The 27183-nt window shown below is 37.8% G+C and overlaps 1 protein-coding gene across 14 annotated transcripts in view; it reads right to left on the bottom strand.

Moving 5' to 3' along the window:
* The window catches only part of LOC108502308 (bifunctional heparan sulfate N-deacetylase/N-sulfotransferase 3), a 217583-nt gene that overhangs the window by 173688 nt on the left and 16712 nt on the right, over positions 1 to 27183 (bottom strand). The gene's annotated exons all lie outside the window — the stretch shown is intronic.

The raw sequence follows: 27183 nt of genomic DNA, 5'->3' as shown, positions 1-27183 counted from the left end.
GAGGAAAAAAAATAATCTGTAAAGACTGTCTTAACTGGCTCTTGTCAAAGGTGTTGTCAAAGGTTCATGATCTGTTGCTGAGAGGACTTAAGTGTTCTACAGGGGCACATCATACTGATGTTCCATCTTGGCTCCCTAGAGAAATGGTAATTTTATAGTTGTTATTGTTCCTGTGCTGGTTGGTTTTTTTAAGTCTCAATACAGCTAGTGCTTTATGACAACAAAGCCAGAACCAGAAGTAATCCTCCTTAGTATGAAATAGTATCATCCTGGATTAAATGAAAGTAGAAACAATAGTTTCAAAAGCTTCTTTCTACTAAGACAATTACCAAAATGGCTGAAATCTGGTACTTATTTATGAAATAGCTCACCCAAATAATAAAACAGCATAACTTGTTTCCAGGAAGTCAGAGTTCTGCAGTCTCCAAAAGACTATTAAAAGCAACCAGGGATGGAACACCAGTGAAGGGTTCTGATTCCTTCATGTCTCACGCCAGCTGAATTAATTTTGGGACTGTTGTCCCCAGTGGGAATCTCAGGGGCCTGAATTCAGGCTCTAGGCTCAATATACATGATGTGGGCAAGGGAAGAGGTACAAGGATACCAGGACTGATCATGTGTCACCCCCTGAACACTGATCAGTCAGTGCTCGGAGCAGTTTGCCCTCCCATCAATGGCACACGATCCCTTTAAAAATCTTATTCAAATTTATTAAATCCCTTTATGAAATAGGAACAACTACTTGTGTTGCATTCCAACACAGAATGAAGCAATTAGTGTAGGACTTGAGCAGTTTACATTATCACTGTGATAATAAATTCTGTACTTATCTTTTATTAAACTTGATATAAGTGAGGTCACACCGAATTACCTCAAAAATTAACAACAAACCCGCTCCAAGTTACAGCTTGCTAGTCACTCACATTGACGTACCCTTTGGAATATGAACTAACATTTCCTTTTCAGAGCAGTAAGTATGATGTACACATTAAAAGAATATAATTAATAATGTATTAATGTGCCAAGTCACACAGAAACATCAAGGATCTGCAGTGTTGTGTTGCTCTCCCCGTCCCCAACCATCACGTTTTTTTGACACAGAATTTGACCCTCAGAAAACGGCATAAAATCTGCAAGTTATTATAATAAGCTGGCCAAACTGCAAAGGGAATAATTCCGAATTCTTAATTTAATGGTGTTCTTTTTTCATATAGCCATCATCGGATTCATCACCTTCCGGTTCTCCACACAAGCAGGCAACAGAAAAAGAGACTGAGGAAAACCAGTGTGTTTTGTTGGGAAGGTTCAGGGCTCCCTCCCTCTGATTTCATACCTTTTTAACATGAATTCCTGTGTTTCTTTCCCCCCCTTGAGAAGTTTTCAGGAAGGAACCAAGTGCCCGCAACTGCTGCTGCCAAGGAAGAGCACAGTGACAGGGGAGAGCTGAGAGCAACACAGGACACTACTTACACTACTCCAGAATATACCCTAAAAATCTGTGGGGAATCAAAAGGATACCACGGACAGCTACAGGTGTCTTTGGTTTTCATGATCACCTTGAACAAAAAACTGAAATGCCAAAACATCTTCTCGTACTACAAGTATTTTCTGCAGCAGTGCAACAGCTTCTTACATCTTTAATATTTTTGACTTCACAACTCAACAAAAAGAGACACAAATACTGTACTCAAGCCTATCAGAATATATACCATCCATATTATATTCTAATTATAGTGGCTCCAGCTGAGTATTTGTAGTAATTCATTTTGCTTATTAAGCATCACTATACCCTCGAGCCAAGTTTGGTAGCAGAGACCAGTCAAGAGCATTTTTAATGCAGTCTATATTCCCCACAGTACCTCAATTGCCCCCTCTCCCCTGTGATGCACCTTCTGGGCACCAAGGTTTAAATAAGACCAAACAGATCCTATATCAAAGCATGTGCATGTTGCATTGTTTATGGGGGGTTGTGGGGATGGGGTTTTTTTTGGTCCTTTTTTTTTTCCTGAGGTACATTTTTAATTAAATGTCAAATCCAGCTTGGCATTGGAAACACACTGTATGACTCTTATTTGAAGAAAAGCTGTCAGCTTGTCTCTTCCCCTGTCAAACTCCCATCTGCTCTACAGAGATTAGTTTGGGCTATGGGATCACCATTTGTCAGGGTATTATTCTGTATATGGCTCAATAATACACAATACAGGGTGTAAAAAGGACCACCTATATTTTTGAGGTACAGTTTCCCAAAGTACTTGAGGATATTTGGGGAATTTTCCATGCCACTAAATTACAAGAAATGTAAAATATTTCTTGGCATTAGAGCAAAGGCACAAAGAGCAGATCCGTTCACATCTGTCACTCTTCCAACCAATTTTTAGTATTAGTTCAGCTATATTTAAAGCAAATCCTGTTCTTCCTAGAAGTGACATTTCTACACTCTGGTAGCCTAGTAGAACAAGGCTTTAAAAGCTTGTGTTCCTGCTTTTCTTGAAAACTATGGACTTCATTGCACAGCCTCAAGGAAATCACTTAACTTCATTAAGTCTCAGTTTATATTCTGCTAAATGGTTATTGTTTTGCACCGACACCTTAACTGCCTTAGGATCCAGCCAGCTCACTGCTTCAACTCATTCCTAGCTGCACACACGCACTGAATTTCATTAGTTTTGCTACTAAGTCTTGGTAAGGCCTTAATTATCTGCTTGAACTTCTCCCTTTGTCTAATTTATCTACTGGTCTGATCAGTTCTACATCCTCTACCACAGTGCTTACAGAAATCACGTAAATAACTTGAGGACCAGAAGAAAATTTGATTTTGTGGGTCCCAGCTACATGCTGCTTTAACAGGAGCTATCCTGAATAGATTATTGAAATAAATCCATGTCGTATCGATATCAGTACAGCTCGTCTCCACTTCACTATAGATCTTCCTGCCAGAACATATTAAGGTTGAACACCTCTCTTTGATCCACAGGCTGTTTCTCCCCTCCAAAGACCAGAAGCCAGGATCAAGTGAAGACCCTTTAATAATCTCACATCACAGCTTGTGGCTCAGAGGAAGAATCTTTGAAGGGCTTACCATGAATAAGAGAAACACAACAGGGACACCTTATGTGAGAGGAGAATGGAGTCTAATTCGCTGCCAGCCTCTTCCTATGTGCTCAGCTAATTAAACCTGCTTTAATCGCCGTAAATTTACCATAATGAGAAGAGTCATGCATTATGCACCATAGTGTGTCATTGCACATCTCTGTATGCAACACAAGAGCATAGATAACAGAAGATAAGTTCACTTTAAGATCCAGTTTTAACTAGGTCATACAGATTTGTCCTCCAGCTCCAACTTTGAGCAGAGGTGTACACCAAAGATTAGAATAAACACGACGTAACCAACACAAAAGTGGATTTCATAGCAATTTTAAGTTGTTCCTGGAACATCCTGCATTAACATTTGGGCATGGTACCTCAAAAGGAACATTCACAAATATTCAAAATAGCCGTTTAATACTATTCATTTCATTGGGAAGTGGAAATAAGTTGGCCATATTAATATTCCAATAATGCATTATTTAAAACAGTAAATTCAAGCAGTACATGAATTATAGTTAGTAATTCAAAATAACGTTCAAGGAACAGATTTCAGACTAAGGAGGAGACAGGAAAACTGTTAAGCAAACATGAAAAACAACTTTTAAAGTGGGCAAAATATATACACATGTATGTATTTAGTCATCATTAAGAGGTCAGGAAGAAGCAAACATCTCTGCATCACACTGTTTGCCATCAAAGACTCCACCTGCCTTCCATGCCACACTATTCAATCAGCCACAAGCCTGCTGGTTAATTAGTCTTCAAAGTTCAATTCAAACTTGAGTAAACTTCCCCAACTTCAGTCAAACATCTGACTTCTCTGGCACTGAGTGGCCCTAACAACGCAACATGCAACATGTCTTACAACAGGCACTGTCCTACTTTGGATCCAACACTGTAACTGTTGTTTCCAAATATTTACTCAAATTTTGTTTGGCCTGCAGACCATGAGCCATGTGTTGAAAAAACAGATCTCACATGCTTTGCATTTACATTCACAGTAACTTGTTTTTCTTCCAAGTTTAGTTAGACAATGAAGAAATAAACATAAAAGGCAGCTGGTTGTTCTTTGTGTTAGATGTGTACTTTTCTAGCCTTCTACCACTTTGTCCTTCTAGCAAATACTACCTTTTGCAACCTGATAAATTTGACAAAAATTAAGATGTAGATGTTGCTGAATTGTGTTTTCCCTGTACTTAATCTGCCCTCGTAAATGTCCTTACTGTGTGCAGATAACACATATACATGACAAATGAGGGACAATTACTTCCTAATAATATGAAAAACTTGAGCTAGGCTAAGCACACCAATCATTCCTGGACATGCACTCAGAAAGAATCAAACTTCTGAAGGAACACAGATCTCTTCATCCATACTTGGTATTTCTCAAAATATCTAGTGACCTCTGAAGTAATGGAAAACTTCCATGCTGTTTGGCATTAAAATCATACCTGCAGGACATTACATATGCTGACAGCCTCTACTCAGAGGTGCTGAGAGTAAGAGCTTTTAAAAGCTAAAAAACTCAATGTCATATTGGGCATCCCACTGCTTTTGTTAGACATGTTTTAAAAGAGAGGGTGTAACATCAAAAGCAGAAGAAATCATCTGCCATAAATACTGTGCCTCATGTTGCAGTCCACACTGAGGTCAAATGCACTCTGTTGATAGGGTGCATCTCACCTTAAGGATTCCCAGCAGCCAGTCTTGGATTGCATAAATAAAAATACCCAGGCTGCACTTAAGAGAGAGAAAATACTGGGCAAGATGATGTTCCATGCAACCACATAAGTAGTGCAGTATGGGGAAAAAACACTCTTGTTTTAACAAGTCCACTGCCTAAGAGCTGTGGATTTAGCACAGGAGCAAGAACCTGATGTTCTCAGGCAGCTGCTTTGTAAGTGTCAAGATCCCTCTCCCAGTTTTCAAAGCAAACAATTGTATTTATTATCAATATGGGGCGAAAAAGGAAAAAGGAAAAATAGCATCTGTGCATCTAATCTACAAAGCTGACAAAGTTCATATATAAACTGCTTTTTGCTCTCACTTCAAATTCTGTTTCAAAGTAAATATGTTCTCCTTATTTTATTAACATATTGGCTTCCCTCTCATTTTAAATTTTCTCTCTAAAAGGTATTTTCCAAGTCTGAATTAGTTCTACTGCTTTCCCCCCGTCTACTAATATTTTCTTCCTTTTCTTAATACTGGGATTTTTTTCCCCCTCAGCTCAAACAAAAAGGGATCCACAGTAAAACATAATGACTTTTTTCAGTTCAGGTTTAGGATTTTTTGGTTGGTTGGTTTTTGCTATGGGCTTAACAAAAATTGATATATTTCTCCAGGTTAATCTCAGACCCTAGTAATATTAAGTTAAAACAGTTTTTTAAAAATATATAGATGAGTTTTCACATTTGCACATGCCAACAGAATGGATTCAGAATACCATAATGAAAATGGCTGGCTGGCTATTTGTGGGTGGTACTTTTGAGTTCAATAAAAATAACTGTACTGAGATAAAGTGTGAAAGTCCTTGAAGGACTGGCTATAAGGCTTCTATCTCCAGGATTTCAAAAAGAATCTGACACAACTTTTGTAGTTATTAAGCTGTGATTATCCACCCACCCTTTTTTCAGTCACTGCAAGACACTACCTGTTTAATTTCTGTTGTGTAAGTGACCTGCAAGTCCCTGGAGACTTACAGCTGTTAACTAGATGGCTCTTGCATTTCATTTTTAAATAAACATTTTCAAGCAATTCCCCTGGTAAAGAGAGAAGGAGGATCAAGAGTAAAACAACAATAGTTTGCTCCCAGTATGTGTACAGCGGCAGACAGAATGCTTTCAGCCTTGTCACCACATATCTTGTGCTTTCAAATGCTGCCCTTATATGTTCTGAAGTAACTGCACAGAAACGAGAGGAATACCATGTGTTTTCTGAGACAATGTAGCGGTTTTCAGTGTCTCAGAGAACATTTCAAACATCAGACAAAAGATGAGAGAAGGAAGGCAAATGCCTCTGGAAGACTTCAGCATTCTCCTCCCCCCTGAAGCCACGAGCACTTTGAAGAGCATTCCCATCTCAGCCCAGACTTACAAAATGTGTTCTGGCTCTTACTCTGAAAGCACTGCTGTTCTCAATAGCCTTTTGCATGGTACTGAAGGCCTTCTCCTAAAGGATTTAATCTTTCAAGGGGAAGAATTATTTTCTGTGCCCCTCTGAATTTCTGCATCAGGACTCATTTCAAGTAGGAGACTGATGGACCATTTCTAGGATTATACCAGGTGTTCTGCTTTGGTGGTAACAGCTCACACAGATCAAGGGCTTACGCTGAGACAGAGGAAGCAGAGGAAAGATGAGAAATGAGGCAGGTTTTAAAAATAATAACAATAAAAGGGACACTTCAAATGTGCAAAGTAACAAATAACTCTTGATTTTATACTCCCTACTCTTTTCCCAGCATGAGCCACCATAGAGGGGAAATCACCCGTGACCTTTCCATTTATTAGCAGAAAGCAATTCTACTGAATTCACATAAACTTTCAATAAGCTAATGCTTATTGAAAAATAAGTTTTGAAGGAATATTTTTTCATTATTGTTTCTTACATCAGAAAAAAACAGAAGCAAATTTTACGATGGAACAAGTAGAAAGTACTACTTTTCTTTCCAATAACACTGCCATGTGTTGGGGTTGACATTTCCAGAAGGACACGGGTTTGCTTAACCAGATAAGTCATACTGGTTTAAATATGTGCAAAAGAACTCCCTTTTTTAGACAAACATTAAAGTTTCACCCTTCTGCTTTTATTTCCTCTGCTTTTTAAATATTGAAATAAATTTCTGGTGCTCTCTCAAGCTAACAAGTGGCCATATGAATAAAATTTTTTTAAAAAAATTTGCATTTATTGGGCTTTAGTCAACCTTCATGTAACTAGTTGGACTACAAGGAGATTATAAAAATACTATATTCCAGGCTGTGTGTAAAACATTTTCCACTGTGAATTTCAGGTCATATTGGAGGAAGGAATCCCTCCATCTGTGCCTGAAATGAGGAAGCTACTCCAGTGAAATACAGGTTAGCAGGACACAGCAACATTTTGTGGCTACTTAGAAAATGCTGCTCACCATCTTCAAGCCTTTTGAAACAATGCAAAGGATTTTCAAAATAGAAATTTGACCAGAAACAGCAGCATCATAGAAACAATAAGAACTACAGAGATCCCCCAAATCAGCTGCACAGAATTCTTCCCAAGACCAAATTCTCTCAACTGTTCCCTATTTTGTTTGAGACAGAACCTGCATCCACAATTACTTAGTGCCCTACCTTCTTATGCCATGTGATTTTATAGCACTAAGGAACTTTTGCATCATTTGCCATGTCAGCCACAAAAGATCAATATACAGACTGAACTCAGAAGCACAGCTGTTTAAAATGAAGAAACAGTTTTAATTTGACAAATGAAGCTTAGGGTTGGGGGGGGCTGTTATTATTTAGGTTATAGTTGCTGAATGCTGTTTAAAATTGAACTGTTAAACAAACAAGGGAAAATGCAGCCTTTGCCTTCTAACAGAATGAGTTCTTTATTTTAAAAGTTAGGTTTGTCTCCTATGGGTAACTGATTGGATGTGAACTTGGACATCAGAGGAGGGAATAATTTAAATTTTAAATTTTCAACAAAGCTTTGAGTTCCTGATTTGTGTTTGCAAGGTAGCACTCAAGAGAAATTGTTCTTATTCCCCATGTTGACAGGTTCTTCTCAGCATTTCCTCAAATTATGTATGGATCTGAATCTTAGAGTGCTAATACTCCATTAACATTTTTATTTTTACTTTTTTTTAAAACATAACAAATGCTGGAATTTTCTAAGACAAGCTTAACTAGACTACTCACACAAGGTACTTGGGTCTCTTGAAACTTAGAAACAGTTTCTTAGGTGAGGGCAATGCATCAGAATAGTCTCCAGTTTGATTTATTAGCAAGCTCATTATCTAAAGACTTGGAATAAAATATTAAATACTCCTCTTTGATTCCCAGCCATGAGATGCTAATGCATGTGAAGGTGAACTGTGCATTCACTCTCCTTTCATGCTAATCTCAGGCCTTCCCAGTGGCTTTAACACATGCTCAGATTTAACAGCACAAGAATTGCCTGTAAGCCCTGTTTTAATCAAGTAAATCAGAGTATCCTGAGTTGGAAGGCACCCACAAGGATCAAAGTCCAACTCCATGAAACAAGAGATTCATTTTTTAAACAGAGACATCACAAAACATGATGTCAAAAACCATCCTGCACAAGCACCTCTCCTAGACCACATCAGTATTTGCCTTTAAACAAACACCAGAAAAGGGAGCAAAAGTGCAGAAAAAGTGTAAGTCTGTGTGTGAGACTAAAAAGCAGAACTAGAACTGCCTCTGCCACTGGAGCCACTATGAGGTATGGCATTTTTGCTTACAAGATAGCCAAAAATATTTAAAGAGCTATCTGTTCTCATTTAAACTACTCAATAAGCAGCATTCCTGCTACAATATGCCATTTGATTCATCATATTTTTGGGGTGGGAGACTGGTTACTGCATGCCCACCCAATACAGGTCTGTATCTGGTACTGGAGACTGTCAAACATTCTCTGAACCTTAGAGATGATCCAATATTCTGTGTCTGCCCACACAGAAATAAAATATTGCTCCACAGCCATTAGTAGATGAACATATTTGGCAAATGATGGCTAAGCAGAGGGAGGACAGAAGTCTGAAAACTGGTAGATGGATGAAGATAAAGAATTTAGTGTTCTATATGCAGTAATAGCAAAAAATAAGAAAAGGAACATATAGTGTCATATCAAAGAAAAATATTTTGACAGACTGTAGAGAAATTTTCCAGGGAGATTTCCAATTGAAATGTCACTGCTTTTTAAAAAGAATCTAGGAAAGCATTAGGAGACACTGAGAAAGTAAAAACTCTGACTGTAGAAGTGCAACCCATTCCCAACTTCTGAGCTGAGGGGAAAGGACACACACACTAAAGCAAATCCACAGAGGCATCTCTGCACCTTATCCTAATCCTTCCTCATGCTTACAGCAAAGGAAAGGCAAACTGGCATTCCCACATATCTGAAAACAGCTACCTGAGTGGGTGCTTAACATATTTCAATGCCTCATTATCAGAAAACTGACGTAAACAGAAAATAGTCCAAAAAAATACCACAACATTACCATCTTTCATCTGACATTCTAAACAGAAATGCTCCCTTGTGTAAGCACAATGCACTCCTGGGACTTTGATTCCCATTAGCTATTTTATCATCTTTATTTTATTCTGCAGAAGATAAATATCAAATTGTCTTGAGATATTAAATCCCTTCCTGGTAGAACTGCCACTGGTAGCACCATCTCAGGACATTCTTGAGCAGTTTTGCTGGCCTGGCCTTAAGTAAGTGTCCTGTTAAATCCAAAATAACCACCTGTTCTTCCTCCCTAACTATTACTTTATACAATTTCAATTTTGAGTGCAGTAGATACAAAGTATGGATTAATTTACGAAATTACATATAGAGATAGAAAAATCCACGCATCAGGTTTCAGTTTATATGAAGCTATTGCCACATTTCCAAAGACTAAACTCTCCCATAATTACAGACCCTACAATGTGTTTGGGACTATTTCTAAGCTTTAAAGAGCACTGACATATTGATACACAGGAAACTGAGTATTTCTCATCATCATCTTATGCAATTACAGGCTATGATCCCAGTATTTTGATTCTCTACAAAACAAACTAGTATTGAAGGGAGGACAAAGCTCCTCTGACCATCATTTGTGTGTCTGTGTTGCCCAGCCTTGAGAAATGAGGCTGGTTGGTGAGGCACTAGCTCTGAATGTCTCAGCTGCCTGTCACCCCAGCCACAGCTGGCTACATCTGCCCCATCAGCAACAGCAGTGAGATTTCCTCTCCCGCCTTTCCCAGAAGCATCACATCTGTCACACAGTATTTGCCTCTGTTAGATCCCCTCTATCCACAACACAATTAAGATGCAGAGAGAACAGAGGGAGGGTGAAAGCTTTTCATTAAGATTTCCAGCTCTACTCAGATCTGTCACTATCCTTGAGCAAAAAAGTGACTCCATGAGAAAGAATGAGAATAACAGAAGTAACAGAAGCATTGGCTTCAAAATCTGGGTAGTATAGTTTTATGGGGAATACATTTATCAATGATCTGTGACAAGGATTTGTCCCTCTTGATCCTTATCAAGACTCATTTTAAAGGCTTGCAAATCATGTCATGAATAGACTTGCTCAGACCAGTAAATTTATACTCTTAGGATTAGACCAGGACAAACAACCATAAACTCTGAAGGCTCAGGTTTTCCAATTGTATATACCACGTGTATGTGCATTTTTTCATTAATAAGTCTAAAATACTGGTTTTAATTATCTCAACCACAGTAACAAAATTTGTGCAATAAGAGTGACTTTGTGGGCAAAGGTTCAGGGTTTTTTTTCCAAATACTTTAAAATTTCAAGTCTTCCTACAGATATGATGGGAAAGCCTACCTATTTATCTAGGCTTTTTCTTACATAGAGCATTGTGGTTACTATTACTGTAAGCATTTGAAATTATGGAACATGGAACAAATAATGAGGCTTTCAAAAGCAACTTGAAGAATGAGTCAATAAAGTCCCAATGAAGATCAGCTACTAATGTCAAAAGGAGTAAGACACAGAAGCATGTAATGAAAATATCTGAATTAAATAACAAAAGGAAACCCATGGTATTTTAAGAAGAAAAACATCCCACTCAATTTCTAAGGTATATTGCTGTCTTCTACTGATTTTATACAGCTATAAAATTACATCAAGACTAATAAAAGACATGCTCAAATATAGTGCCCAATGTGCAGCTCACCTGGGTAAATCCCCTAGTACAACAAGAGCATTAGTCTAGAAAATTTCTGTTGTTCTTTCCCTGCTGTAACTTCTGGAAGTTTCAGACCACACACATAATACATTTGTAAACTGTAAATTCAAACTCAGAAGTACATTATAACCTTGGTTTAATCTCTGTTCTTTTTAAAAGATTAATGAGTCTACAAAAGCTGGTAAGAATAGGAAAATGTAAATCTTCAGTTATAATAGAAGCAAAATCCCATCCTGAAAACTTTTGTTGAGCATGGGTAATTTCTCTTTGGATAAGCCAGAACAGTCTTTCCAATGTATCCCTTGATACAGCTAAATATTATTGCACAAGCTACAATAATATATGCCTTACTGTCCCCTCAGTTGGCTCCCAAGGCTCATATTGCTATTCCATTATGCCACTTTGCATGCTAATAAGATTCCAGAAAATGATAATTATCCTTAGGGACTACATTCAAAAGCTGCCCTTTTCATTAAAGAGGCACATTCATAGCCCAGGTTAGTCCAGATTTGAAAGGAAACCTTATGCCATTTGCCAGATTCCCAAAACTTTCAAAATAGCATTATTTGCTTAACAACCTTTACTCTTTATTGCTGTTAGTTCTAGAATCCAGAGTAAATAAAATTCCAAAACATCAACAGTGACATTCTCCAAATAATATAATTAAAGAAACAATTGTGCATTGTTTGGAGAAGGACCAGAACACTAAACATTCAAAATGCAAAAAAAAGATGAGCACTGGGAAGCTGCCAACTAAGATTCTATAAATAGGGGCCAGTTAGGCTAACCTGTGAGCCTGCTCTCTAATCCAGCCACATCCCCACCAAACCCAGCAATAACTGCAAAAAATTATTTACAGCATAGACACATTGGAGAGGATTGCCAAAAGAACTGGCAAGAAGGAAGATACTCAACCCCCATCTACTTGTCACCATGCACAGGATTTAAGAACAAAGGTTACATAATCTCATAGCTGTAAATCACCTGTATTTGTGATACAAGTTCCACATGGGGATTTTTTTCCCAGATGAACATTACCTATAAAAAGTTGGAGTAATCTTAAATTAAATCTTCATTATAAGATTTGAGTTACTTCTACCATGTAATTTTCAGCCTTTTGATTCTGACACTGGCAAATTTTTAATACTGCACAGTCAGTACAGAAATAGTCACATAGTAAATAAACTCCCAAAATTTTCAGAAAATATTAGTATTTGTGCTTTAACTTAGAAAACTTTGGAGACACTATTATTTCCCAAAATACCTCACGGTTATTGAAATAATGAAATTAAATGTAAGTTGAAATCAAAGTGGACAGTGAACAGTGCTTTTATTTAAGAAACTATTTATAAATTACGTTTGCAATGCTCATTTGTAGATGATGAAGCACCATGAGCATCACACAGGTGACTAATGATTACTGAGCACATTAGCTTGGGCAAGTGGGTTAATATTTAGTTCTTGTCATCTCTCACCCTTTATCTCCCTCAAAATAAGATGACAATCTTTCAGCTCTCACAGCCTCCCCCTAAGTTAATCAGATGTAATCAAAATGCAAACTATAAAACACAACAGCCTAAAAATCAAATCAACATTAATCTTTCTCAAAGTAAAACATGCTGCTAAGAATTCCTTGTCTGCTTCTAATCTGATTTTCTTCTGGAGCACAGGCAGAATATGCCTAATGATAAATCTTTGAGAAATAGAGATTAAAGGTGCTTTACAGCAAAGGTCTGTAAAAGGCTGTCTCAGGAAAACAGGTTGTCATGATAAGACATTAAAATTTCGTAAACTAATGTTCAGAAAGCACAATTTATTCAATTTGAGATGAAGCAGAAAATCAATTATTGATAGGGTCTGCTTAGGCATCTATAATATTTGCTGCTTTCATGAAATCTACAGCTAAATAAGCACGTGCCTGTAGCTGGGCACGTGAGCACAATGACCTTCTGTACCAACCCCAGCAGTGCCATACATAACCTTCCAGGATGGAACCATATTCTGCACTGAATTCTCCCCTTGGCTGGAAAATTCCTCCCTGTCCTCACTTCTGGCCTTTGTTCACTTCACCAACTTTCGAGGCCTCCTTCTTTCCTAATATTTCATTCTCCTGAATCATTGAGAGCATCAATGAGTGAAGAAAAATAACCCTTTCATTTACTACACAGTCTTTTTCTATTGCATTCTTACATAACTTCCTCACGAGGCCACAGATGCTAAGTGTTAGCCCCAGCTCAGCAGGAGCTGCACTAGGAAGATGAATCTGTACTTATCCAGGGCTGTGCAAAATCCAAAAGATTCATTTTTTATGATACTTGTATTGAATTAAACCCACAGGGGCAGATACAGTCTCTAGGGGAATCATTTCCATCTGAATGACCATCTGAACTGCATCCTTACTCCCAAACCTGCTCTAATAGCTCCTTATTGCTTCTGGTGTCTGTTCCATCTAAACTATTTCCTAGTCTCCATAATGGGTTAGGAATTTTGCTGCTGTGCTTTGTTGAACTAAGCTGTTAAACCTCAGAAGCAGAATGCTAGGTTTGGAATTCTATGCTAGTGTTTAACTAAAACTTTATTCCTTGGCTTTTGATAGCATTTAGCTGTAATGCTCCTAATGAGCTGTGCCATTACTGGGTTCATTACCTCCTCAAGTGCTGAAGTTTCAAAGTCAAGTCTGCAGACAGAAGTGCCTTGGCAAACACTGCAGCACAAACCCCAGAGTTTGTGTCACAGTAAAAAAACCAGAACTACTCACGGAACTTGGGAGCAGGGAAACCAAGAGCTGCACCAAAAGAGATAAGTGAATCCAGAACTCCTATTTTAACAAAATTTTTCTTTTGGAATCATTGTCTTATTAAGAAACTGAAATCACCACAATAATCTCAGCATTTGCTTTATATTTATTTTAGCTTTGCATGTTTATCTCCATATAATTTTGCATGTGTCTGCATAAAAAAAATTACCATGACAATCTGGTTTTAAATCAGGAACTGAATATAGATCACTGACTCAAATCTTCCATGGAAGTAATGCTTTATTTTTATTCCAAAATGCTAACTTTCACTTTGTTGTGCATATGCCACAAGGCCCGTTGCTGTGGGGCACAAGCTCCCATACCAAGAAAACATCTGCCAGGACCATGGGGATTTCACTGTTATCCACCACTTCCTTGTTAATGGACGGTCAATACTATGACAAGAAACCTCTCAATAAATATGCAGGGGGAGATAAATCGCCAGAAAGTTGGGACTACCAGCTGTCAATACAATTAGAGACAAAAGAGGGCTGGAGCTGGTCTCGGAGGATTATACAGCCATTTGGGAATTGATTTCCTCGGGGGTTACTCTTCAGAGCTTTTTATCCACAAAAGGAGCCCATTTGTTGAGAAATACCATTTGTCAGCTCTTTACTACATTTACATGTAATATTTCTGCCATTCCCTGCCCAGACTACTATTCTCTTGAAATACTCCATCTTGTAATGCTGCCTGTATAAAAATGTACTTACTGTACATTTCCTTTAATGATATATAGATTTCTAGTTATTCAATTCCAATGGCCCAAACTATAATCTTTTAGATCTAAATTGAAAATAAGACAATATTCTTATGCAAGAAATCCCCCACTTTTCTGTTCTCATATATTGTAAGAGGAAAGAATACAGCAAAGAGAACACATAATGGAAATTTAACTCTGGGAAATGAATGGAGATTGCAGAAAATGGGCAATGAGAAGCAGGTAAAATGAGCACTCCCTCACTCTCTGCCTGCGTATTTTCAAGTGGGAATAATTCTGCTAAGCCAAACAGTACAGTTTTCCAGCTTTCCCAATGGAAAAAATCACTGCACGCCTTCCTCTTTGCTGAAAAATGAAAACGGAGAATTTATTTCAGTCCTTTCCATAGTAGCAGCTTTCAAGGTTTTCAGGCTGCACTCATAAGCAGAATAAACCATCTTGCAAGAAAAGTTTGCTTTATCCTGCAGATATCAGTTGGTCAAAACTCTGACACAACAGCTCTCAGGGAAGCAAATGCCAATTTGAAAGAATCCAAGTGCCTCAGAGAAACACATTGATTGTGTCAAAATTCTGATGACATTTACTGGAACCCTGCCCAGTTTCACGTCTGCTCATCTTCCCACCTCCTCAGCCAATATTTCCAGGCTCACAATGAAAATAAAATGTAAAAACAAAGTTAAATTAAAAAAAAGGAGAGAATCAAAATTAAGGAGTTGTTTAAAAGCCTATGTGAGTGAATTATCTCAGTGTCTTAAGAATGGCATTATTTCAGAACCGATATAGCAGGGGAGTTTAGTACATTTATTTTATTGTCTCAGACCCTTATTTCTCATATTTTGGAATTCTGACTAAAAGGAAAATTCTTTATTCCACCCAGCCACTGCTGTTCATAAAACCATACCATACCAGCACCTGCCAAACTATGAAACACATGAATGCAACTATACAATATCATGCCAGTGCCTGTGCTCTTAGTGCAATCCTGGCAGATCCTGAACAGAACAGTTCTGACCTCACTGAGCTCTCAGCTCATTCATCCTTCACATCTTCACTTCTACCATAAATCCATCTTTGTTGCTTTCTCCTGTTTCCATCTTTTTCTACACTTTTGTAGAGATGTCATGCCTCTCTTCTCCTTTTTGTTGACTTCAATCACAAACAAGGTTACCATTATATCACAACCAAACTAAGGGAAGAACAAATCAAAGTAGGATCCAAAGTCAAAGACTAAGAAGTACTAACTCAAGCCTGGCCAAATGCAAGTGATATTAATTAGACTCTCTGTGTTTAAGCTACAATGCTCAATGCTGCTTTGCTTTTATCTTTTCCAGCTCATTTGTTGCTGACTCACTGCACAGCATGCTAACCATCACTCCACTGCAGCACCCCTCACCTTGTTATCAGCTGCCACTGTAAGACTGGTACACAGGGCATAAGGAATGTCTCAATATTTAATTTATCCAGGTCTCAGTAACTCTTCCACTTCTCCTTTAAACCAGATCTTCTCCTAATACACACTACAGCTCCCTGTTTCACTCACTGTTGTTGCCATTCATTAAAATACAGTACTTGGGTTTTGTTAACATGACAGCCTTGTGATTCTACAGCACTGTTGTGATCCATGCCCTTATTATTTAGTCCATAATCTCAAACTCAGCTTTATTACAAGAAACAAGCAGCTTTAAATGTCAGTAATTTGTAAGGTGAACAAAGTATCAGATCCATCAAGTACAACACATGCAAACCAAACAGTGGTACTTAGGTGTGGGAACTAAATGCCAGCAACCACAGCATACAAATATAATTTAACAATACTTCTCAAAAGTAGCAGCCTAGAAAAAACACTCCAGAACCCTCTCCCAAAGCTCCAGAATTTGTATGATTTTATTCCCTCTTCCCTTTATTCACTTTGATGTCTTGCTTCCTTTCCTTAGTGTCTTACCTACACTTATAATTTACATCAGAGTCATCTAAATTTTAAGTTGATTGTGTTATACTTGAGTTATTTCGAAGGAATACTGTAAACAGAGCTGTAAGGGGCTGGAGGAGAGCCTTGCTGAGGTTACCCAGCAGTCCTTTCCCTTGGGTCCTCCACACTCCATCTGTTGTGTGCTGCCCTGCCAGCAGCTCAGAGTAGGACTCTTCTCACCAAAGTTGAATATCAACTATACACATATCCTCTGGCATCAGAGAGAAACACACACTTCTAAAATAAATTTATATTTCAACCTAAAGAATAGAAATAAAGTGAGTTAGATCAACTATATCCCAGAAGAATCTGGTTCTTCCTACTGAATACAAAGCTCATGATTACTGCCTTTAATGTAGGCAACCAGACATTACCTGGGATCTGCAGGTGAAACTGAATCCCATCTCTGGTTTCTCTCACATAAAGAGCTATAAATCCTTTTGTGTTTTGGTATAAAATTCTCTAGATTCTCTGTTTTGCATGGAACATGCTTAATAACAGTTGTTCCATTCCATATGTTTAAGTAGTCTGTGACTGAACAGTTTTCTTATACATCAACAAAAATCCTTAAATTCTGAATAGATTAAATGAAAAATAAACCTTGAAGTGTTCGAAAGCTTTCTTTTAATTGAAGTCAGACAAAAACCAAACAGACTAGAAGCTGAAGGGGGTAAAAAAGGTAAGGAAAATCTGCACCACACAAGATCCAAAAACCCCAAAATACAAACCACAAAACACACCAACCAGCTACGGACCAACCAACAGATAAAGAGAATTTATGTTACAGTACCAACATAAACATGGTATTTCCCAACATATTATTCCCTAATATTAAATTCTAGATATACTGCCTACACTTTTGAAAACAGTAACTTCAAAGAACTCTTCCTCAGCTTTTCCAAGATCACCAAAACTGCCTCGCAACAATAGTAACTACTCTTTTCCGTGTTAAATGGAAAAAAACCCAACAATCCTCTAGAATTTTCTATAATTATCAAGCTATTCAACACAGAAGCAAGAAACAGTCTACAGATCACCTGTAATACCCTTCTCCAGATCTTTGTCATACTTGCTGTGTTTTACCCATTCAACTCCTATCCTGGACTGAATGTCAATTATTTTTCATGTGCACGGTTTTAGCACTGTTTGTGACAAACGTGTATTTTTCCTAAAGTAGAATATGCTGAAAATAATAGGGATTACTCTGATAAAATAATGGCAACTTCTTGACTCAAATTACCCATTTACAACCCGAAACACTGAGAATGTTTCTCAGATATGTACTGTACTGCAATTTAGAGAAGTCTTGTTAGTGTTCATTAGATTATTAATAATTTTTGCAGTTGTTGATGTATCAATTCCCAAAGAATTTAACAAACAACAACCAAGCTAACAGCCAACAGTTTACCATTATTTGCTTGGTTTATTACACCCAAGTACTGCTATAAGGTAACACTTCTACTCTCAGTTAAGAACAACAGTTTTAGTGGCACTGATGGAATAAAGCAAAGAATTAATCCTATTGACTTAAAAATCTACAGGAAATACAGGAGTAGCACAAAACAGAATGGCCCAATAGCCCTTGGTCAAAAATACATTTTAATATGGATGAATTAGACTTGATTAGCAGTAATGCTGCATTCTCCAGCTCACTAAGATCTTTATGGATGAGAACTACCATAAGAGGAATATGGACAATTATAGCAAATTACTGAAAGTTTGGGCAGTATGGAAGCTAACCTACCTAGTTGCACACCATGTAAATTATCAAAAAATAAAAGAAACTGAGAAGCCTGTGCAGTGAAAAAACTGCTTTGGAAAAAATCAGGTCTCCCTTCAAAATAAAATTATTTTAAATTCATCTCAACAAGCTTAAATTACACTTGATGTAATTCCTTTTTCCTAAAACTCTTGATATTAACTTCTCTATTTTACTAAATTACACACAGATACTCTGCTTTGCATATGACTCACTTCATATGATGAGCTGTCTGCATTAATTTAAATTTTATTTAATCAGGTTAATACTAATAGTCTGTTTTGACAATTAAGAAAAGGTTTCTCAAAGACAGAAAATATATATGGAAAATATTATACATTAAAATGTGTTATATTATCATGACATCTAAAAAATTAATAGAATAAGGATTAGTGTTCATTTAAGGCACAGGAAAAAATATTAATAAAATACATAAACATAAAGCCACATTACATAGTTTCTAAAAACTAGTTCTGATTTGCATGAACTGTTAGTTGGTTCTCACACCAGCAAGACACCATTAAGGTATTTTTCTGAGACTGCCTACAAATTTTGTGCATAGGAAACCCAGATTTTCCCACATGTTGAGCATATAATGGTATTTTAGAAAACACTGATGTTAGTTTTTAACTTCAAATGTAAACATTCAGTGGGTGCTAAGCAGAAAGTAATTCATTTGGGCTTTGCCTGTGGATGTTCAAATGTTGCAAAGTATATATTGAATCTGAAATTCGGGCCACTTTCAATTTGCATAAGCAGTTCACATTTTCAAGCTCTCAAACTGGGCATTCAAAATATACTGACACTAATTTGAACCATGCTTTCTTAGTGACTATCTTAGTGAGTGTCAGTCTGGGCAGTATTGTGAAATAGGATGTGGACCAGTGGTCTCCTCATCCAGGAGCTTCTCAAAAGAACTTGCAGGATAAAGACAGGCAGATTGGTGAAGAACAGTCATTTACAGGCACGTGGAACTCCAGCTAGCATCAGCAGCAACTCAGTTTATTGTTAAAGGACTGCTATTCTCCATGTTCATTATATTTATATAACCTTTAACTTCACTTAACTCAATTAGATTTTAGAAAGGGCTAGTAATACCGTAGTAAAGGTACCTGCAATGGCAAATCAGGCTCAATGAACCTGAAAACCACATTTTTAGAACTGGTATAAAAGACATCACTATAAAATCTGTTATCTGATAACATTTTCTTTTTCTCTCTTTTAAGTAAGGGCTAAGCTCTACAGAAGCCTCCCTTTGATCTCCTCTCTAGCAAAGGGTTGAAGTCTCCAAGATTTACTTCTCTAACTCACTCACAGATTATAATATTACCCTAACACAGAAGGAAAAAATACCCACCCAAAAGCAATACCAATGTTTACTTTGACCTACTGATAACCTGAGCAACATATCATGCACGTTGAAAATGGTCATATCCTGGACTTCAGTCAATCTCTCAATCTTACAGAGACCATGCCATCCGAATAACCTCCTGCCAATCAGCTCCCAAAATCCTGCACTCCCAGCATGGTGACAGGAAGCACCTTTACTGAGATCCATGTCTCTCTTGACAGAAGCAGAATTTACCTTGTTTTCCTAGATCTGGGGGGGGAGTTTGTTTACTTTACTTTCCCCCTGAACTGAAAGCAATCTTCATGGGTGACACAAGAAAGTCTCAATCCTTTTGAATACTGTCCTTAAGGAAGCTTCAGGTACTCACAGGATTGTTAACATCTGAGAAACTAAATGCCTCCAAGGATGCTCCCTGATTTAGTTTTTTTATATTGTTAGAAGATAAAAATGGATTTTTCACCCTTATGGACTTCTCTCAGCTATCACAGAAAAATATTGTAGTTCCATCCATTACAAGAACAGGGGCAATGAATTGGAAGATTTTTTTGAACAAAATACTTTGTTTAAAAGTAATGCTGCTATCCTTGGTTGAACTGCATTTAAACTTACAGTAGCAGTCCCCTAATCCAAAGTTATACAGTTTCTAAAAAGGTGTGATGGAAAACTAGTAAAGGTTACATGCCCATATTAGTTCCTTAAATGTTAACCTCACAGCCAACACCACATTGAACAATAATGGTCAGTCTTCGCGAGCAAAGATTTGGGAAAGGTCATTAACCCTTCGAGCCTGCGCAGTGGATTTTTTAGGTGAGACACAGCGTGCGCTGAACTGAGCCCACCCTTTAATCCTGAGGTTCATCTGCCGGGGCCAAGCAAACTTGGACAGTGGCAGTGAGGTCCCCAGGACGTAGGTTTGTTTAGAGTGACCTTCTCTTAGATGGATTGCCTTACAGGGCTGACGAGCTCCATCTGCCCGGGGGGCTGGGAATTGAACCCGGGTCGCAGCGGTGAGAGTCCTGCACCCTAACCACTAGACCACCAGAGGCCCCACATTGAACAATATTAATCCAGAATTGATCAGCCCTTATTATTGTGAGGCAAATTAGGTTCAACCCTACTGAAAGACTTCTTAATGCTGTGGCAAAACACACGTTCTTCCATCCATGTTTTTCTTATCTAAGTATTTAGTTGTTACAGCAGCACACTTTGTTCAGATCAGACTGCAGAGGGAGCTGCTGAAGGAGTCCCTGCTCACTGGTAGGAACTTATTGTGCTGCACTGCACAATCACAGATACACCTTATTCCTAGAAGCCAAAACAGCCTTCCAAAAAGTACAAGTTATTCCCAACCTAGCTTCTCTCTTATATATTGTTTTACAGTCTATATAATAGGGTTATCCTTATAGAGTTAGTCTGGGTAACTGGAATAGCACAGGATCTGGCTCAAAGCCTCAGTATTTCTCTCCTGATTAGTTTCTTCTGGAATATGTGGAATACACACAACTGAATGGGAAGCCCCAACACTCCTTCACAGCAGCTGACTTGACACTCAGTAGTAATCCTCTTGAAAAAAAACTGTAATAGGGAAAGATCCTACGTAGTCTTCCTAGGAGACTTGGTTTAAACTTTTATCTTAGGTTCTGATATGTTGAGGTTGCAGCATAACTTAAAGCACAAAAGAAATCCAAATATCACAGTATATTTGTGGGATAATTTGGCTTGTTTTAATGAGAAAATCCAAACTTAAGTTAGTTAAGGATAAGAAATGCAGGGAAAGCACCAGTAAAGTTCCTACAGTATTTGTACTTGAAATGTATGGCAGTCAAACTTAATAAAAGAAAGAGAAACCTGCTGTGCAGGAGTTGATTTTTCATCAGTTTGTAAAACAGCCCAGTTTTATAAATATCTAGAGCTAAAACTTCCTCACAGTATTATAATGGTAAATATCAAAAAGCTATTTAAGAACATGACCATATCTAATCAGAGACACGTAAAGAAATGAAGAAAAGTAGACAGCAGAAAGCTTATTACATTGAGAGCGAGGGAATTAAGTAACATGTCTGAAAAGAAGGAAAGCAGGATTTGCTAACAGAGAAATTGGACAGTGGGTCAGTGTTCATGGAAAAAACAAAGATTTCAGTGGAAAGAAAATGTGTGTCCCCTAGAGAATACAGAGGCACCTGTTTGCACTCAGACAAGTAAACTAATCCAGTAGCCAGGATGCATTCCTGCCTGACAGAACATTACCACCTACCTCCTGAAAACAGGGGACAAAGGACAAACAAAAGCAGTCTGATGATATGAAACAAAGGGAAAATTGGGAAGAGTGTGACAGGTGGTATGATGAAAGTAAATGGAACTGGAAGAAAAATTTCAATTTTTCTGGCAAATTACCAGGACTGCTTCATATCCAAGAACGTGCATGGCGGAAATAGGAGAAAACATTGTTTTCTATGCTTTCAAAAAACCCAATGCCTACTGAATATTATAATTTTCTGCATTGACTGTAACTATAGCAACCAGGAATAAATGCAGGAAAATCATCTGTACCCACAGCACTAACAGAACATCTGTGCATCAAGTCTTCATATTACCAAGTTGTCAGTCCTGAAGACTGCTGGATCTTTAAAAGACTTATAACGCAAAGATTTTCCAATATATACCAATATATTTCCAATAATACCCTAGACTGACTTTGCAGTTCAAAGGAGAGAGAATGTTTAGTAACAGGTATCATAAATGCTTAGCAATTAGATGGCAGCACTTCACTGCAGTTGTTTCCAGCAGACCTGTTTGACTGCCCTGTAACTGCCACTTAAAACCTAAATGATGTCACTTCTCTGCCCAAATGGAGGGACTTGTGCCAGAACTGGTTTTCCTAAATCCCCTTCAGAAACAGGTGCATCAGCTCCTCCTGAGGCAAAAAATCCAAAAATCAGAGGTATCATGCTACCAAGACTCCTTTGTCTCTACAATATCAAGGAAGCAAAGAGAGATATTTAAAATTAGATACTAATCCCATTCTTGCTCTGCCACTAACTGATTGACTTGGGACAAATCAAACTTATCTGTCTCCATTTGCCATCTTTTTCATTGACAGGTCAATCTCTGCACAGTACAGAGGAACACAGGAAGACTTGCCCACAATAGTTGCAAAGCACACTGATCTATAAATCAACCTTTGCACCATTTTAGGAGAAAAGTACTTTTTTTCCCCTACCAGCATTGTACTTAGCATTCTGAAAATACTGTGATTCCTTTTCCAAGGATTAGGAATCACAAAGCATTACTGTTCCACTTCACCCTCCTGGCTTTATTTCTGGGAGTCAGTGCATTCCTAAATATACATCACCCTTCGTAACTACTCCAGTATTCTCCAGCAGAGATTCAATAACAAAGTGTTAAAGAAATCAAAGCTATCTGTAGGTTCATAGGCTTTCGAAAATCAATAAGTAACTCATGTTTTAAAAGCATTATTGATACAATTAGAATCTCTTTACAGAGATTCTGAAGACAGGATTTTACTTTGTTTCTTTTCTTATTGCCTGCCAATGTGACCCGTATATTCCCTGGGTGAGTGACATGAAAAACTGTTTTTCCTGCAAAATGAAGTACCTGATGTTGGCTCTCCAGGATTCATATAGAGGGTTGTCAAAACTTGTTTGAAAATGCTCTTTGCTTCCTTGTTAGTGAAATAGATATAGCACTATCCATTTTATTCTACAGACTAAATTTAAAGATTGCACCTGCAGCATAAGGTGTTACCAATATGTTAAGCATCACTGTTGCCAGATAAGTAACAGCTGATTTTGCATAAAAAAGTGATCAGGGTTACTCACAATGACAAAATAACAGGAATTAGGAGTATGACCTTGATTTTTTTTCTTCCAGTATGTTACAGTTACTAAAATAAAGGTCAGAAACAGATACACATTTCCAGCCTAAGTGGCTAAAACTTTATTTCATTCTGGCAAGTAAACGTCAACTGTAATATAAGTGCCTCATCTACCTTGTGTACTATTATTGAGGACTGCTCTGTGATCTTCACTGTTAAAGTTATCTATCACATCCCAAATATAGGACTTGAGCCTATGCAGAAAGGATATTTATTGGAACAACCCACACCATTTGAAACCTGGTGTCATTGGAGACTAAATTTTGTTGCTCCTTCCCCTCAAGTGAGTTAAAACTCAGCAGGATTTTTGTATTTAAGGAGCAGTCAGCTTTTTTTAAACAAAGCTTATATCACAAGAAACAAAAGATGGAGCCAGGAAAATGAAACATAGCTTGGTTTAATGTAACTTATGTTCAGCTCTTAAAAGCTGGTAAATGAAAACATATCAGTCACAACTGAACACAATCCCACTGAAGTATTGCCATATCAAAAATCAGACAGAAACAGTGACTAATTGAGCGGTTCTCAATTTAAAAGTTATAATAATATGCATAATAGTTATATTCCATGATCTTGTCATGAGCAGAAACAAATCAGTCTCATAGCTAATGGCTTCAGTAATTTATCTGGTTCCTGTTCAAGTTCCTTCCTCAACTTTTTGAGCTTAAGTCAGACTTACTGGACAACAAGAAGATACGTAGAGCTGGGATCTGCAGGTGGAAGACATCATCAAGCCTGCATTCACTTTTTAAAGTATGTACAAGCTATGATTTGTGAAAAAACAGATCATGTCCTTTCAGTCTGTTTACACTTGGCATCAGCTTTTAACAGCCCTAGGCAGGAGTTTAGGATATAACACCCAGTCTTGATGAGAAAGATTAACCAGTATCATTCCAAAAACTCCAAGTTGTAAATAACCAAGAAAAACTGACATTCTGTAATTATCAATTAAAGCAAAATATAGCAAAGATTATGTTTACAATGAATGAAAAACCAGCACAGAACATTAGACAATGATGGCACAGACATAGAAGGCAACATATTTTTAACTGTATCCCAAACTTACTAATGTCCTAAAAAGCACATAAAAGAAGAGTCCAGAAAGCAGACACCTTTGCCCATAGAACATTAATAAGCATGTAGGACCTGTCTGCTAATGGCATGCCCACTGCCATGCCTGCAATTAGTTATGTGATGCAGACAACATGTAAACAGCACAGGCTTCTCTCATTCGGGCAAGAGGATCCAAAGCCCTGCAGTCTAAACCGGTACCAGCCATGCATTCCACAACTGCATGTGGGCTTCTAATGCCCACTGAACACTGTGCTCCACCACCAGGGACAAGCACTTGCAATGTGTCACCAGCAGCTTGCATGAGAATTTCAGTCTCCTTGGTGCCAGATGCTTGCCTAACGACTTACTATAAGTTCCTTTCTTACAGGCAGGCAGGGAAACTACATTTGTTAAGGTAGCACTTCCAGAGTAATGTGTGGCATTGGGACAAGCTTCTTCAAAGTTGCTCAAAAAACTTCCTCAACGATGTTTGCCTTGGGTTTAGTTTTGTGGACTGACACTGAATGTGCTTTATTTAAAATACTATGGGTATAAATGGCTTTGCTCAGTCATTACCGCCCAGCTCTTTGTTCTTAAATGCAGTATTTTATGTGTGTGTACACAGTAGACTACAGACTAATAGTACTATAGTCATATTATACATTGGTATAATATATAATACATATTACATATACACACTGTGCAGTTTATATATATGCAGAGATGCACTTCTCTTACAGCAATTCTCTCAAGCATCTTTAGTTTGCTTTTAAACCAGAGCTGTCAGATGAGGTGGCTGGCAGTAAAAATGCCCTCTGCTGTTCTGATTCTTTCCTTTGGGTCACCTCACCATCTGCTTTTGGAACAGGAGCAGCTCTGCCTGGTGCTCTCATGAACACCAGCTGACCTCGCTCCGGAGCTGTGCTGGAATAGCAAGTGGCTACACGTGCTGTGCTTTTTGCCAAGTCAAGCCAGACTCACCAGCATGAATTTGAATCATTTTCTACACATTTCCACTGAACCACTTTCATCATCAGACTTTGATGTCATTCTTTTTAAAAATTAATGCATTAATGCTCTGAGCAAAGAGACCTTGACAGGGAATAAAACTAGTTCCAAGGTTCTCTTGTGCTCATTAGCTTCTTTCTAAATATTTCCCATTATCTTGTGATTTGTTAAATACAAACCATAATGCTGGACAGAATTACTCTATATCATCCCTTGCCTACTAATAGGATTATAATTATTATGAAGAACTAAACCATGGAGTATCAGTTACACAATGGCCAAGAGAAACAAAAAGCAGTTTCCTCTCTCTGTTATACCCAATAGGACACAATCACCATGGACAATATAAGCAATTAAAGGCTTTAGATATTCCATATACATATATACATATATATATGGGGCCATGTACCCCATGAAAATCCCATATTGTTTCACAACACTGTTAAACACACACCATGCAGTTGTTCTAGCCAAAAAAGGGTCAAATTTCCATTAGTCAAACAACTATAACTCACAGAAGCTTGAGTATGAGGCTTTTATGCCCTGAATGCAAAAGCAGGACAGATGAAATACTCTAGTGTCAACCACAAAACAACAAAAACTACTCAATAAATACCAAGCCTATGCTTAGGAGTATGTGACACCAAGGACTGATGCAATCTGACATGCTCCTAAGTACCACCCCATCGCCTGTAAAATGTTTCTTTGATTTCTCAAATAACACTTGTCAATATTTCAATATTTCATCATTTATACTTTCTTTCATCAAAGGGAAAACCAGGAATTAGAAGTACTAGGTGCTTTCTTGAAGAAGCCAACAATTTTAAAGACTTGATACCATTGAAATTTAGAAGGTATTTTCTGTTTAGCTGTCCAAACGTGATAGCTCTGAAATACAGGTCTGTATACTTCACTCTCTCAGAAACAGTATTTTGTTTTTCACAACAATCCTATTGTTCTAAAATAATATAAATACAGTGTGATTAGGAGCCTCTGTTCACCTAAAATACTATTCAAGAGAAGCACAAAGACAAAATGACAAAAACCTCATTCAGTGCTTAAGGGCAGTGTTAGTAGCGCAGGGTTAAAACCTGGCAAATAAGTCTCTCAAGCCTCTGTGCCAAAATCTTCCTCTGCTCATCTGCCCAATAGCATAGAAAATTGAGTAAACAAATTATCATAACAATGATGAGTGAATGACTTGCAGCAAATATCTTCTCTGTGACAGAACCTGGTATTACGTGGCCCCAAAAAAGCAACGAGGGAAGATGCTTTGCAGCTTACTGATCAGGTTTACATTTTGCTCTCTTTACTCTGGTGAAGAACACCCAAGATTATTCAGTGAGGACTCTCCAGTCCTCCTTCCTTTCTACAGTGTACCAGCACCTACTACAGCAAGTCATCAGCACAGGGAAATGGAACAGGGACAAAGGAGTCATTCTGGTTGGATTGGTTTCTGAACCACATTCTGCTCGGTACTGAGAGAGTTCCAAAGCCCAGACATTTTGGAATCATAATTGTAACTCATGAGGCTAAAAGAGCCAGAGCAACTCAGGGAAGCTTGCTTTCCACCTACATGGCCCCTCTCCCTGCTTCCCACCTCATCCAAAAAAGATGCCTGCAGAAA

The sequence above is a fragment of the Lepidothrix coronata genome, unplaced genomic scaffold (assembly GCF_001604755.1).
Source record: "Lepidothrix coronata isolate B3197 unplaced genomic scaffold, Lepidothrix_coronata-1.0 Scaffold116, whole genome shotgun sequence".
Classification (NCBI taxonomy): Eukaryota; Metazoa; Chordata; class Aves; order Passeriformes; family Pipridae; genus Lepidothrix; species Lepidothrix coronata.
This window is presented reverse-complemented; position numbering and strand designations above follow the sequence as displayed.